Consider the following 12,997-nt stretch of genomic DNA (forward strand, 5'->3'; position numbering starts at 1 on the left):
CTCTCCACACCTTAGTGATTCTAAATTACTCTTCTGAAAATACATGTTGAATGTCTAACCTGTCACTAGAGTGAATAATTTGTTCATTCTGAAGTAAAGCAGGTCAGTGTAGATTGGTTTGGATCTGAAGTACATTTCAGTAGAATAGACATATTTAGTTTGACATAAGTAACAGTAACAATATTTCATGTTTTTAAAGTAAAAATAATTTGAGATGACATTCTAGTTGTTTTCACTGGAATTTTATTTATCATGATAAAATCACTTAGGGTGTTTTATACTAACAGTGAAATTAATTAATTTGTTAGTTTAATTTCTTATGAAATTCTATGCTTCACTTTTCCTAATTAAATGGTTTTCAGGCTTTCCCATAGAATTACTAATAAAGCAAAACTAAGCCAGGAAATACTGGATACTTGAAAATATGTGGCATAGGTTTTGTAAAGATTTCTTTGCCCATGCTTTTAGCCCTTATAGATCGCACCTACTGCTAGTACTGTAAAGTAAGTATTGGAAGTTACATATCTTAGAGAACAGTGCCTCTCTACATTTCCAGAGACACATATGCTATAGTGGACTATTGTTACAGAGATAGACAGATTGGATTTGATGCAACCTGTAGTACCTTGGATAAGTTATTTGATTTCCAATAGCTTAGCTTCCTCCTATGTAAAACTGATATAAAGATGTCTGTATTAGTCACAGTGTGGTTGTGTGCATTCAGGGAGGTGACTGAAGTACAACATACCCTGCATAAGGTATACAAGGTCACCTGAAAACAAATGAACACACAAAAAGTGTATTAACCCTTTTCATGTTCTGTTCTTCCCTGCAGAGCATTTATAAAAATTTCCTAATCCTCTTTCAGGAATATATATAATAAGTAAGTTTAGATTTTTGAAGAAATATTCCTTTAGCTGAGTTTATGTTGGACCCTTCACAGGACTTGAATATTAAGAAATACCTGTTTTGTAGCAATGGCTCCCAATTTAATATCCTATTTTTAATTCACTCATGTGTAAAAAGAATATTCCCTAGTCCCATGTATGTGACAAGTCATAAAACACTGGTATAAGCTGCCACTCTTGGAAAGAATTGGAAGTCATGTCTTTGATGTTGTTTCAGCTAGGGTTTCAAGTCATAGACAGAAGTCTGTGGAGAATCCAGAAGTAAGATCTAACAGTTTAGCCAGCTCATCTATTTTCCTTTGGAAAGAAGAGATAGGGCAGAACTGGATAGCTCCGGAGGGAGATCTAAGTACGGTAGCACAATAAATCCCCTTTCCGATGACAGAACTACCTGAGCTCCTTCGGAGAGCCGAAAGGAGGGGGCAGGGGAGGGGATAGAGGACGACCAAATTAGGGAATTCAATATAGTTCTTTAGTAGATTGAGGGAGTTTTCAATATTTCCCCCTTAGATTGTTTTGTGGAGAAAAAGGATTTTAAGAAAATATAATAGGATCTTAGTGTTTTGAATACTTACGTCATAAAATAAGTGAAGAGAAGAACATTATTAGGTCAGTCTTATCCACTCTAGGCATTATCTCGCTCTTCAGTAAAAAAGGATTTATTTCTCCTGAGTTGGAAAATATAAACATTTTCAATACTATTTTTCATCATTTTAAAATGAATCCTAAATTAAAATTTGTAAATCTTATAATGACACATTTTCTTCCAAACATTCTTCAGTACTTCGGATTCGAATTTCTTTTTTCTCACAGAAGAGTTTCTGACGTGAAAAACAGTAGTTGTGTAATTACCCTGAGAATTTCAGAAACTCTTATATTTGAGCCATTGCATTAAATAAAACTCTGGGAAGGACAGATGCCTTGATGTGTCTGGGGAGCTCATTGATAATGTGAGTGCTATAAACTGAAAAGTAGCCTGCCCAGACACTCCCCCAGATCCACCTCAAATGCATTTCATTTCTGGTTTCTAACAAAGCAGAGTTTGTCCTTCCGTGTTTTTATTTAATATAATGTGGGTGTCTCAAAGGCCGTTGCTGATTGTTAGGAAAGAAACTAATCCTTTTCAACTGTCAAACATCAAACAGAAGGTCATAAACCTTATGACAATAAAAGAATTTTCTTTTGTCCTTTTGCAGTCCTCTAGGATTCCAGAGTAGATTCAGATTGCAACAGAGGAAGTTGAAATAAGAGCAGAGTTGGGAAGTCCAGACAAGATTTATCAAACCAGACACTGTGCCTTCCCCCAAATTCAGCCTAGTTTGGAGTCACTTCCTTATCAAAGCACACAGGCGCTTCTGGGAAGGTTGGCTGTGTCTCCCTGGAGTGGTTCTACTTACTGCGACTGTAACATCAGTTAGGTTTGGGGGAGGGAAGGGGAGAGGAACAGGCTTGAGGGGGTTAGCCAGGACAAGGAGTCATAGAAATGGTTACTAAAAGTCAGAAAATTCCACAGGCTAAAAGTATGTGTAGTCACAAGTCTCATAAAACAAGGAAACGATACGCAACGTATGCTCACATCTAATAAAATAGTTGCAATAAAAGTGGTCTAGGGAGACCTAGCCTCAATCTGAAGTCTCATATTGTTGATAACATAGCAAGTGACAAAGAAGAGCTCTTATGTCCAAAATGGAGAGGTTATGGATTAAAAGCAAAAGGAGATGGTTTTCTTTCACTGAACTCTGTTTTTAATGCAACTGACCACCAGTAGCGTTATGTTATTGCAACAGATGGATTCATTCCACTTTCAGGTATATGGATATGGAAACTCTTAAACAGATCCATTCAGTCTCAAGTTTTTAAGTACTCAGTTACTTTTCTAAAAATCCAAAACCTAGCCCTATAAATTCTTTTTTGTGTGTGAAAGCTTGTAACACGAAGAATGTCTTTCCTAGTATTTAGCTCTATGAAAGAACAATAGAATCACAAACTTACTTGCTTTCTTTTCTAAAAAAATGAAATTAGAAAAAATAAGACTCACTAATACAAAGGGGAAAACTAGTCTAAAGTAGCAAGTTTTACAAAATCAAATGCATAGTAAATTATATGTGACTGTTGAAGTAAGGAGGACAGTGATTGAGAAAAAAACATACTTTAGTGAAATCAAGTGATGCCATTTGAAATTAGAGTTGAGACAAAAGTTCCATTTTGTTCCTAAAAATAATTTAATAAATTATAAGAGAAGATGAAAACCCACATCCCAGTGTGTTTCAAATTGTATCATAAAGATGAAACTGACTCACAGGAAAAACACATCTTCCTAATCGTCCACGCCCAGAGGTTGCAATCAAACCCAGTGTCACAAAACCAAACCAGGCTTTACGGACCGACTTTCACACACTGCCCTTGACCCCTCGCCAAACATTCACACACACAAGGGCACCACTATCTGTGTGTCTTCTTTTCCCTTTCAGAAGAAAACAAGGAAGGCGACTTTCCTTCACAGAGGCAATTCTGTATTTCATATTTTTGATAGCTCCATGGCAGCCAATGAGAAGGGACATTTACTGAGTGCCTTCTGTATTCCAGGAATCACATCTAGTGCTTTGCACACGTTAGGCCACAGCCTTGATGCTGTTATTTTTATTCCAATTTTACAGTTGAGGAAGCAGGGTTAGAAATGAAAGGAAACTTCCTCAAGGTCATATAACTAGGAAGTGGAAGCCCAGGTCCCAAGATTGGTAGACACTTGTCACCCTTCTGGCTTTTTCTCTGTCTAGTCATTTTTCTTACAGTATCTTGATGTTAGGTACAAAGCCACCTGCAAGTCCGAAAGTTTGTCCTGACAGGACCAGCCAATTCTGGCAGCACCTTTACCCCTGTCAGTGGGGAGCATCGGGGCTGTGCCTCCAGAGGTTTGAAAAGAAATTTTGCCCTGGGCTCAAGGAAACATTTTATGGCTGTAAGGCAGTAGAAGAGAAAGCCTTTTTATTGCTCCTATTTCTGTCCCTTTGAGGACACTGTGGTATGAGAATAATTTCTTCCTTCCTAAGACAGTACAGAGGACAGCCTTTTCCTCCTGACCACTTCTTTCTGGGGACATCATTGCTTAGGAACAAGGCCTGCTCTACAGGAGCCATCTTTCCGTCACAAGGGACCAACGTGACAAATGCACTTCTGTGTGGAACTAAAATGAGGGTCTGGGGACTTAAAGGTATCATTGAACAGAAGAATCCCTAGTGTCATCCACCTTTATTTTCATTATCGTTTTCTGTCACTTACAAGCAAGTAGATGAAGTTGGCTTAGCCTCCGAAAAGTAAATCAAGTGAACAAACCTCAATAGAAGCTGAGGGGCCTAGTGTTGGTGCAGTTGAAAAATAAGAACTAAACTGTGAATGCAATTTGTAACCAAATAGCCATTAAAAATAAAGTTATTCTTTGCTTTAAATTCTTGATTCATATTTTACAGTTTTTTAATTTAGGTTTTAGTTGCCATTGTATCATCTTATTATAAATAGTTAGGGAAAGCATTAGAATGTTTTAAAGGATGACCAAGTGTTAGTGACCTATATACTGAAGTTCCTCCTCGTTACATTATTTAACTGTAGCAGATGTGAAACACCAACTTTTCTTGTGGAAAGCTATTCATTGTGGGTAGAAAGCTAATATAAGTTCTTGAAATCTTTATTAACATAAAATGTTGATTTAAATGGAGAGATTCAACCCCAAATATATTACATAAGTTGAATTACTGGGTTAAGTTGAACAATGAAAGAGACAGCTCTAAAACTATTGACATAATTACTTTAAAAATATTATTTTATTTGAATAAAATAGTCAAATTTCAATATCATTGAATTATTTGTTAACAACAGAAAAGTTTCTTTTTAAGAAACTATGATACATTTTTATAGTTGATATCCAACTTTAAATTTTATTTATATAACTCATGTGTTGACCTTAAATGAAATTTTTATTATTTTACTCTAAAAGAGGAATACTTTTATAATTTACTGTTTGATAACTAAAATTCATTCTTGATCAATATTTATAACATCATTTTACAAAAGCTTATGGATAAAGTTTGTAATACAAAAACAGGTTGTTCTTCTACCAAAACTTCTTTAAAAAAAGAAAGAAAGAAAAGGCTACATAGTTGAAGAGAGGTTTTACCTTTTGACATCTACATACCCATTGTTCTTTCTAAGCTTTTGTTCCCTAGCTCAGGCTGAGAATGGATAATTATATGTAATGGAAGACAGCTGTGATGTACCGAGTGTATTTTTTCCCTTTTTATCTTGTGCTTGAGTGCATAATTCCCTTCCTGCTTCAGTGTTATATAAGGCTCAATTTTCCTGTGTTTACTTTATCCTGAATTTTAGCGTGAGGATTTTAACAATCAAAAGCAATCCTAGTTTTGTTGTTACCTTTGGATAATGCCTTAAGTTATGCATCAAAGTGTACGATTTCTAGTAGTAGACCGTTTGGTTGGGGAGAGTGGTAATTGTTCTGTGTAGCTAAGAAATGCCACTGTATCAAGAAAGACAATAATATTTTAACCCACACATTAAATTTACTCCATTTTCTATTTAGGCACTGTGTTGGATAATATTGTCACATTCAGGGTACTTGCTTTTTTTTTTCTCAATTCTAGCCCAGACCAGGATTGTTTCATTCTCTTTTGTTTTTAAGTTTCCCAGGTTAGCAGTCACATCTCTATAAAATTTGGTAGTAATCTTATTAACTGACTATGTTTCAGTACATGTTGTAATCTTTTTCTCCTCTGTGTTCTGGTTCTTCTGGTGCAGTATTGAAAGACAAATGCTCTCTTTATCAGGTCTTGGTGGCTCCACATGCTTCCCTTCCTTGTGTCCTTAATTCTCTCCGCATACCTTATATAGTGGTAATTGGGTAATTAGCCAGAAATGCTGTTGCCTGAACTAGAGAGTACGAAATGTCTCATTGAACAAAATCATCTTTCTCTGAACACATAATTCATTTCTGATATGCTACAACTCTATCAGCAGGGAAACTTTGCTTCCCTTCGGGAGTCTAACAAGCCTTCAAGACAAGAATAGACAGAGAGCTTCTGCCATTAGTCTCAATTCTAAGGCAAATTGCTGTAGTCTCATTTTCTGCCTGCAGAGCATAAGATCTTAGTAGATGGCAGAAAATCTTCTGTTGAAGATTTGATGAACAATAAGATAAAGGTTCTATTGTGGGCCACTTGAAGAAAACCTGTAGTCGATTTATTTGGCTTTTAAAACAAGCTAGAAGGCATACCTGAAAGTCTGAAGAACCCATGGAGTTATTGGTTTCAGCTCTATTTTGATGTAGCGTGTAAATTTCCGCAGCAAAATGCCCTTCAGTGAAGAAAAATTTCTGTTTCTGGCTATCAGTTGCATCATGATTCCAAGCAAATAGCTGAGTAAAAGAAAACATCCCATAAAGACTCTGCTGCATTCTTGTAATAAATTACAAAAACATTGGTATCAGCTTTCTCAGTCATTCTGCAAGACTATAGTTAAGAATATTTCCAGATGTGTCTTACTGAAGGGAAGGTAATTTTCTTTCATGCACAAGAGATCCTTTCTTAACGCTGAAGGAAAAAAATCACTTTCTTCGTCCTCTGCAGGTGACAAAATTTCAATTTCCTGTATTTTTAGACTGCCAGCATTTTGCTCCTTCCCCATGGGAATGAAGAGAGATATAATCATAAGACTAGAAATACATCTAAGGTAATATAAATGAAGAAGGCAATTTTCCAGTTTCCTGAGAAGGTAGCTTCATGGAGCAAGAATCGAAGAAAAGAAAAGAATGCATAGGAATGGACCTGATTGCTTTGGTTTGTGGTAAAGGATCCATCCCTTGAAATATCCAAGTTGAGAGCAAAGGGATTTTCTTAATGAGGTACTGAATTTTTAGGATAAACAAACTTCAATGGAAGTAATGTCCCAATTTCTCAAAATTAATCATAGACCAAATCTTTCCAATAGGAAGTTACACACAGTGAGTCATTTTGTCTCCTCATTTTGATCACATTCTTGGTGGTGGTAAGTGGCACGCAAAGGATCTGTCTGCAGAGTGTAAAACCCTCCTGTGTGAGTCCATACTATGTGCTGTGTTGCAGTTTGGGACCAGTAGAATTCTTTTATGGTCCAGTATTATAGATCATATGTCTCCCTCTTTTCTATCATCCCACTCTTCCCAAGACATAAAGGCAGGATAAACAAAGCCCGATGTCATTAAATACCACTGTTTTAAAACTATGTAAGTTAAAAAGTGTGTTCACCAGTATAAAACAGGAACTATGCAAATGAATGTTTAGTAAACAGTAAGAAGAGTTCTCAGATTTTCGAATGTCTTTTTAGTCATGTGGATTGCTATGTGAGCTTATGCCTCAGTAGTGCATTATTACAAAGTATGTTTCTGTTTCTAGGTCTAGGTAAGGTTGGTTTCTTTATTTAAGAAAATATGCATGAGTCCAGGGAAATAGCATGGTGGGGCAAGGGTATAAAGCTAGGTTCTATAATCCAAAAATTGGGTAAACAGAGGCAAAACAGCCTTCCTTGTGGATTTGAAGATTTGGCAGGCCCATCTCTCTCTCCTTCCTTTAGGCAGAGCATCTCTCTGTGGGCAGAGGTGGACAGAGGTGGGCAGAGGGACGCCTGGGGCAGCATTGCCCACCACACGTCTTTTTCCCTTTTCACACATACAGATATTGTTATAAATGAATAAAATATTTTCTAAATTTTTCAATAAGTTTTTGGGCACATGTTTGTATTATTAATAATTTTATGAAATTTTTCTGTCCTTTTTCTTTGTTTCCAAATTATAAGAATTATAATTTTAATGAACATACACATAATATTCATATAAAAATTATGCAAGGAAGAGACAGTTGAAAAGTGTTTAGTCTCCAAAATGTGTAACCTTTTGTGACGGTTTGGTGAACCTAAAATGTCATTTTGAAGTATTTTAGTTGCAACTGAATTTGATTGAGGCCACGTGAGACATATACAAAAATGGGTATAGACATGTATGAAACAGTCTTTATTTACATCTTCTATTTGAAAATCGTGTTCAACATTTGCATGTAAAGCTAAATATATTTCATATTGGAATGTTGGCTTGTCAACCAAGGAATCTTGTCATTTTCCCTCTCAAGCAAGTAAATGGAATTTGGCGTGTTTTGGTCATTTCCTTTAATAATCAGAATTAATGCTGAGTTTCTGTTTTTCACTATAGAGCCATTTCCTAGAAATCTTACCCTTAAAACAGTCTATTGCAGAACTATAATTTTGTGACCTTCAGAATAAATTTGCATCGGGAAGTTTGCCTTGAACCTAGGAAATGCAAATCTAAGATTATATGTTTGCACAAAACATTTAACTCACATACCTTATAGTCCAGTGAGAAGGCTATAAATGTGTGGTGAAATGAACCCACGGGTATTTTATTTTTGTAGCATATTACATGATTCTTTTTAATAACAACTTTTGTTATATTTTGTCTCAAATGAGACAGAAAATTTAGGAAAACTTCCTAATGGGGACAAGGGGGAAATATTTGGGTTTTCTGTTTAATGTAAAATGCTGACAAGGATAAATGACCAGTGGAGCAAACAGTATCAGCCTAGATATAATGAGTGCAGTTAGCATGTGATGGGGAAAGGTGTGAGGTTCCATAGAAACTGTTAAGCAGGAGGAGTATCACACAGAAGCAAGTTTTTTCACAGATGCTCCAATTCTGTAGTGTGGGAGTCATTTTAGAGATCTAACAAACAAGTAAGTATAGGTCTATTTAAAATCATTGAGAAAAATTGAGGTCTTCCTGAGAAAACAGAATTGTTCTGGGTTGTAACTGGTATTACTCGCTTATAGCCATCAAGATTTAATACATGGCATGATGTAACCATAGTAACTGCTGTGTCTAAAACCATAATGAAATTCAACTGAAAATTTACTATTGTGCCTTCCATTCTTGTGAAAATAATAATTACAGGTTACGTAACTTTAGAACACATAAATTCAGTACATATTGTTAGAATGTCTTCTCTGTGCAGAGAACTGTTTTAGACACTAATAAAAAGTATAAGCTTAAGACATTCTCCCTGACGTGAAAGGTGTTCAGATACTTATGTCAGAAATGTAGAGGAATCCATAATTCTGTATTATACAAGATGATACGTGACATGTCCAGTAAAAAGATAATTCATTAAGCAGTTAAGTTTGTGTGTGACCTTTTTAGATTAAAAATGGAACATCATATTTTTTTTTACCTGGAGGAGAAAAGAATACAGTGATGAGAACAATTTTTTGCTATTTTGGAATTACCGTGTACCTGCCAGTTGTGATAAAAATTGCAACAGCGTAGCATTTCCATCTTAGAAGTGTTGCTATGGCATTTATAGTGATTATTTTTGTTATTTTTTCATTGTACGTTTTGTTCCAGTTTTTTGTTTTCCCCTAAGTACTGCACAGAGGAAACTGTGCTTGATTAATCCAGTTCAAATTAATAAGTAAAATGTGCAGACACACATTTTGATAAACAGTTTCCCACAAGCCATGCAAAAACAGTAGTGTAACATCACTGGTACAGCTCAGATAACAGAGTCTAGAATGAATTAATGGTAATGCAAAAACTGAATGTCAGTTATAGTAAAGATATTATAATCTATTACAAAATTGTTCAGATAATCAGATGAAAGAGAAAACAATACCCAGTCATTTTTTTACCATTTATAATCCAAAAGGTTTTATAGTTAAACATCATGTGTTACTGAAGTTTATTTTTACATCTCTTATTTTTTTTTTTTGTTCTCCCCTTAAGAAAATCTTTTTTTTTTCTTATTCACTTAGAGGGTTGAATTTGAGAGCTAATATNTGAAAGAGAAAACAATACCCAGTCATTTTTTTACCATTTATAATCCAAAAGGTTTTATAGTTAAACATCATGTGTTACTGAAGTTTATTTTTACATCTCTTATTTTTTTTTTTGTTCTCCCCTTAAGAAAATCTTTTTTTTTTTCTTATTCACTTAGAGGGTTGAATTTGAGAGCTAATATTTTTTAAAGTCTACACAAGAAGAGATATTTCCTATATGTGTTTTTAAAAGTTAAAATGAGAATTTTGCGATTTTTTGTGATTTTTTAGGATCTAAACTCTTAGATCCTAACTTGGTACTTTTTATTCAAAATACATCTATTTACTTACTTAAACTAATATTGAAGTTGCATTTCGAGGTTAATTTAGCTTCAGTATAATTAATTTAGTAGTTATGAAATTAATCAATTTTCAAACATTAAGCATTGTTATGTAAAAGTAATATCTTCTTTATTCCCTTTGTTTCTAAAAATAGACTTGCATGTAAATAATATTGCTTAAGATTTTATTAAAATCACTGAAATAGAGGGTCTTTATGTATAGCCCTCCTAGGGGATGTGCCATGTGGATTTATATCTGAATTTCTTCAAATTACATTGCTTATACTACAATTAATTTGTTTTCATTTTAATAAATACTGTGGATGCCAGGCTGATTTCTTTTGGCTAAGAGCTAGCAAACTGATCAACCGAGGCAGAGAAAGGGGTTCAGAAAAGGGTAAACGGCATTTCTTCATAAGCCCCGTAGCCCGTTGGTTGTTTGGAGTGGGATAAATAACAAAGCTATAGTGTAGTTTGCAAGATAACAAGGTACCATATTCTGATGAAGAAGTGGTAAGTGTAATTATGTTCCTAATGAAATGGGAAAGAGAGAGTCAGTGAATTTGTGAAATACATGAGGAACACAGGGTGCAGCCTGGACTCTGTCTGAAGGACCTTATACTATTATGATGGCCGTGATCTCTTAGCACTGTAGCGTCAACAGGTTGTCATACAATAAATTTTAGTTACAGAACATAAAAAGTTATGTTATTCTCAGCTGAATCAATGTGCCATGGATTCTTTCATCCTATCCCAGATGAGACATTTGTCTGCTTAGCACTTGCCAAAGTGATTTTGATGGTCAAGAGACCCTCCCATCCCTCATTCTTTCAACTCCCAGTAGTTGGACCAGACATAGCATGCAGTACAATGATGACTGCATTTGGGTATATTTTGGCATATTTCCCTAGCCTGCTAACTGAAAGCAGCTGAAATGTAAGTGAAAAAACACAGTGAATTGAAACCAAACATATGAAATTTCATATTCAAAGAATCCCCTGAAATGAAGAAACTATAAAACAAGTGTAATTTTTGGCCTTACTCCTACAGTAACTGGGAGGAAATATTGGCTCAGCAGTAGGGAGACTACCTCCTTCAGATCCCTGATACTCCTCTCTGCTGACACTGCCAACCAGTGAATGACCCCCCGGCTGCCGTTGGCAGTCCCTCTGAGCTGCCTGTCCCGCTGTCTCCTCGCCTCCGGCTCCAGGTCTTCATTCACACTGTCTCCTCACCTGTACTTTGCATGTTTCCTGTTAGGCTGCTGCTTCGTGCATTTATTCCTAAAAAATCTAAAGGTCTGCAGTAAAAAATACAAGTATGGTCTTTATAAAATATGGAAGGGTTTCGGTGGGTGTTAGATGCTGTTACAGTTCCAAATGGATCATTGCATGTGGAAGATTAGGCAGTTATTATCTGTACCACTTACTAGGTGTGAGACACAGGGCAAGCTCCCAGAGTTCACTCCTTTACCCTCAGTTTCCTCATCTGAACAACAGAATTACAGAGACTATCCTATAGGTTCTTGGGAAGAATTGAGAATATGCCATATGGGACATTTCCTGGTTCAGAGTAAACATTCAATAAATAATTCGCATAATTACTATGGTGTTTTTGTTGATATGAACCTGGTATAAACATGGCTATTTATTTCTTCTGAAACCTGGATTTTTTAGAGGCAGTTTAATACCCTGTTTTCTGAAGATTCGCTTAAGTTTCATGAAGGCAGTATCTTCAGAGTACAAGGCTGATCCTTGACATGTCCAAGTCAGTGTTTTTTAACTAGCTGGTCTAGAGGGGGATTAGGAGGAGTTTAGGAAAAGGGGTGTATTAGAATTCCAAGGGGACAGGATTCCCTACAAACTCAAGTATAAACATCCATCCACCAAACACCATCCTCTGGTGATTGCTGAGAGGTTTGTATCATATCTCTCAAGTATGTTCCAAGTAGGAAAAAAGCTGTTTAGAAAGTATTTTGACATATTTAAATTTAGTCAGGTTTTCCATGTGTATAAGTAAGCAACTTTTTGAACACGAGTCACATAGATAGTCTCAGACACACTCAGATCCTTGACAAAAACTGCCACCTTGAATTTGTTAAGTTCATTTCCTGTCTTTACCTTGATAGATAACCACAAATGAAGCAGCAAACAACACAGACTTGTTTTGCTATCATTCAGGTCAGGAATCTGAGTGGACTCAGCCAGGTCCTTCAGTTGGGGTTCCATGAGCTGGAATGAAGGTGTGGTTAGAGCTTCCTTCCTTACTGCTGTTCTCAGGAAGAATTCCCTTCCCATCTTGTTCAGGTTGTTGGCCAAGTTCAGGTCCTTGTGGTTGTGGTGGAGGGAATGAGGTCCGTGTTATTTTGCTCCTCTGAGTCAGAAGCCAGTCTTGGCTCCCAGAGGTTACCTTTCTTCCTCTGCTTTCCCTGTGGCCCCTCCACCGGGAGCTGCCTGAGATCCTTTCATGCTAGAGCCTCGATGACTTCTGATGCATCTCTGCAATGCCAGTCAGATAGCCTTCTCTGCTTTGAAGGGCTCCTCTGGTTAGATTTGGCCCAGGTGGATAATCAAGTGTGGTGGCCCCCCCTTATCCACAGTTTCCCTTTACGAGATTTCAGTTACTTGTGGTCAGCTGTGGTCTGAAAATATTAAATGTAAAATCCAGAAATAAACAATTCATAAGTTTTAAATTGTGTACCATTCTCAGTTGTGACAAAATCTTGAGCTGTCTTGTTCCTTCTTGCCCTGCTTGTGAATCTTCCCTTGTCCCATAAATTCATGCGCCGGGGGCACCCTGTGCATTAGTCACTTGGTGGCCCTGTAGGCTATCAGATCAGCTGTTGTGGTAGCTCAGTGCTTGTGATAAAGGAATCCTTATTCTCAG

At 36.3% G+C, this 12,997-nt stretch overlaps 1 protein-coding gene across 6 annotated transcripts in view; it reads left to right on the forward strand.

Moving 5' to 3' along the window:
* ROBO1 (roundabout guidance receptor 1) overlaps positions 1-12,997 on the forward strand; it is a 414,052-nt gene that overhangs the window by 148,683 nt on the left and 252,372 nt on the right. The window lies entirely within an intron of this gene.

The sequence above is a fragment of the Sturnira hondurensis genome, unplaced genomic scaffold (genome assembly GCF_014824575.4).
Source record: "Sturnira hondurensis isolate 20B ecotype Veracruz unplaced genomic scaffold, ASM1482457v3 Scaffold0010428, whole genome shotgun sequence".
Taxonomy (NCBI): domain Eukaryota; kingdom Metazoa; phylum Chordata; class Mammalia; order Chiroptera; family Phyllostomidae; genus Sturnira; species Sturnira hondurensis.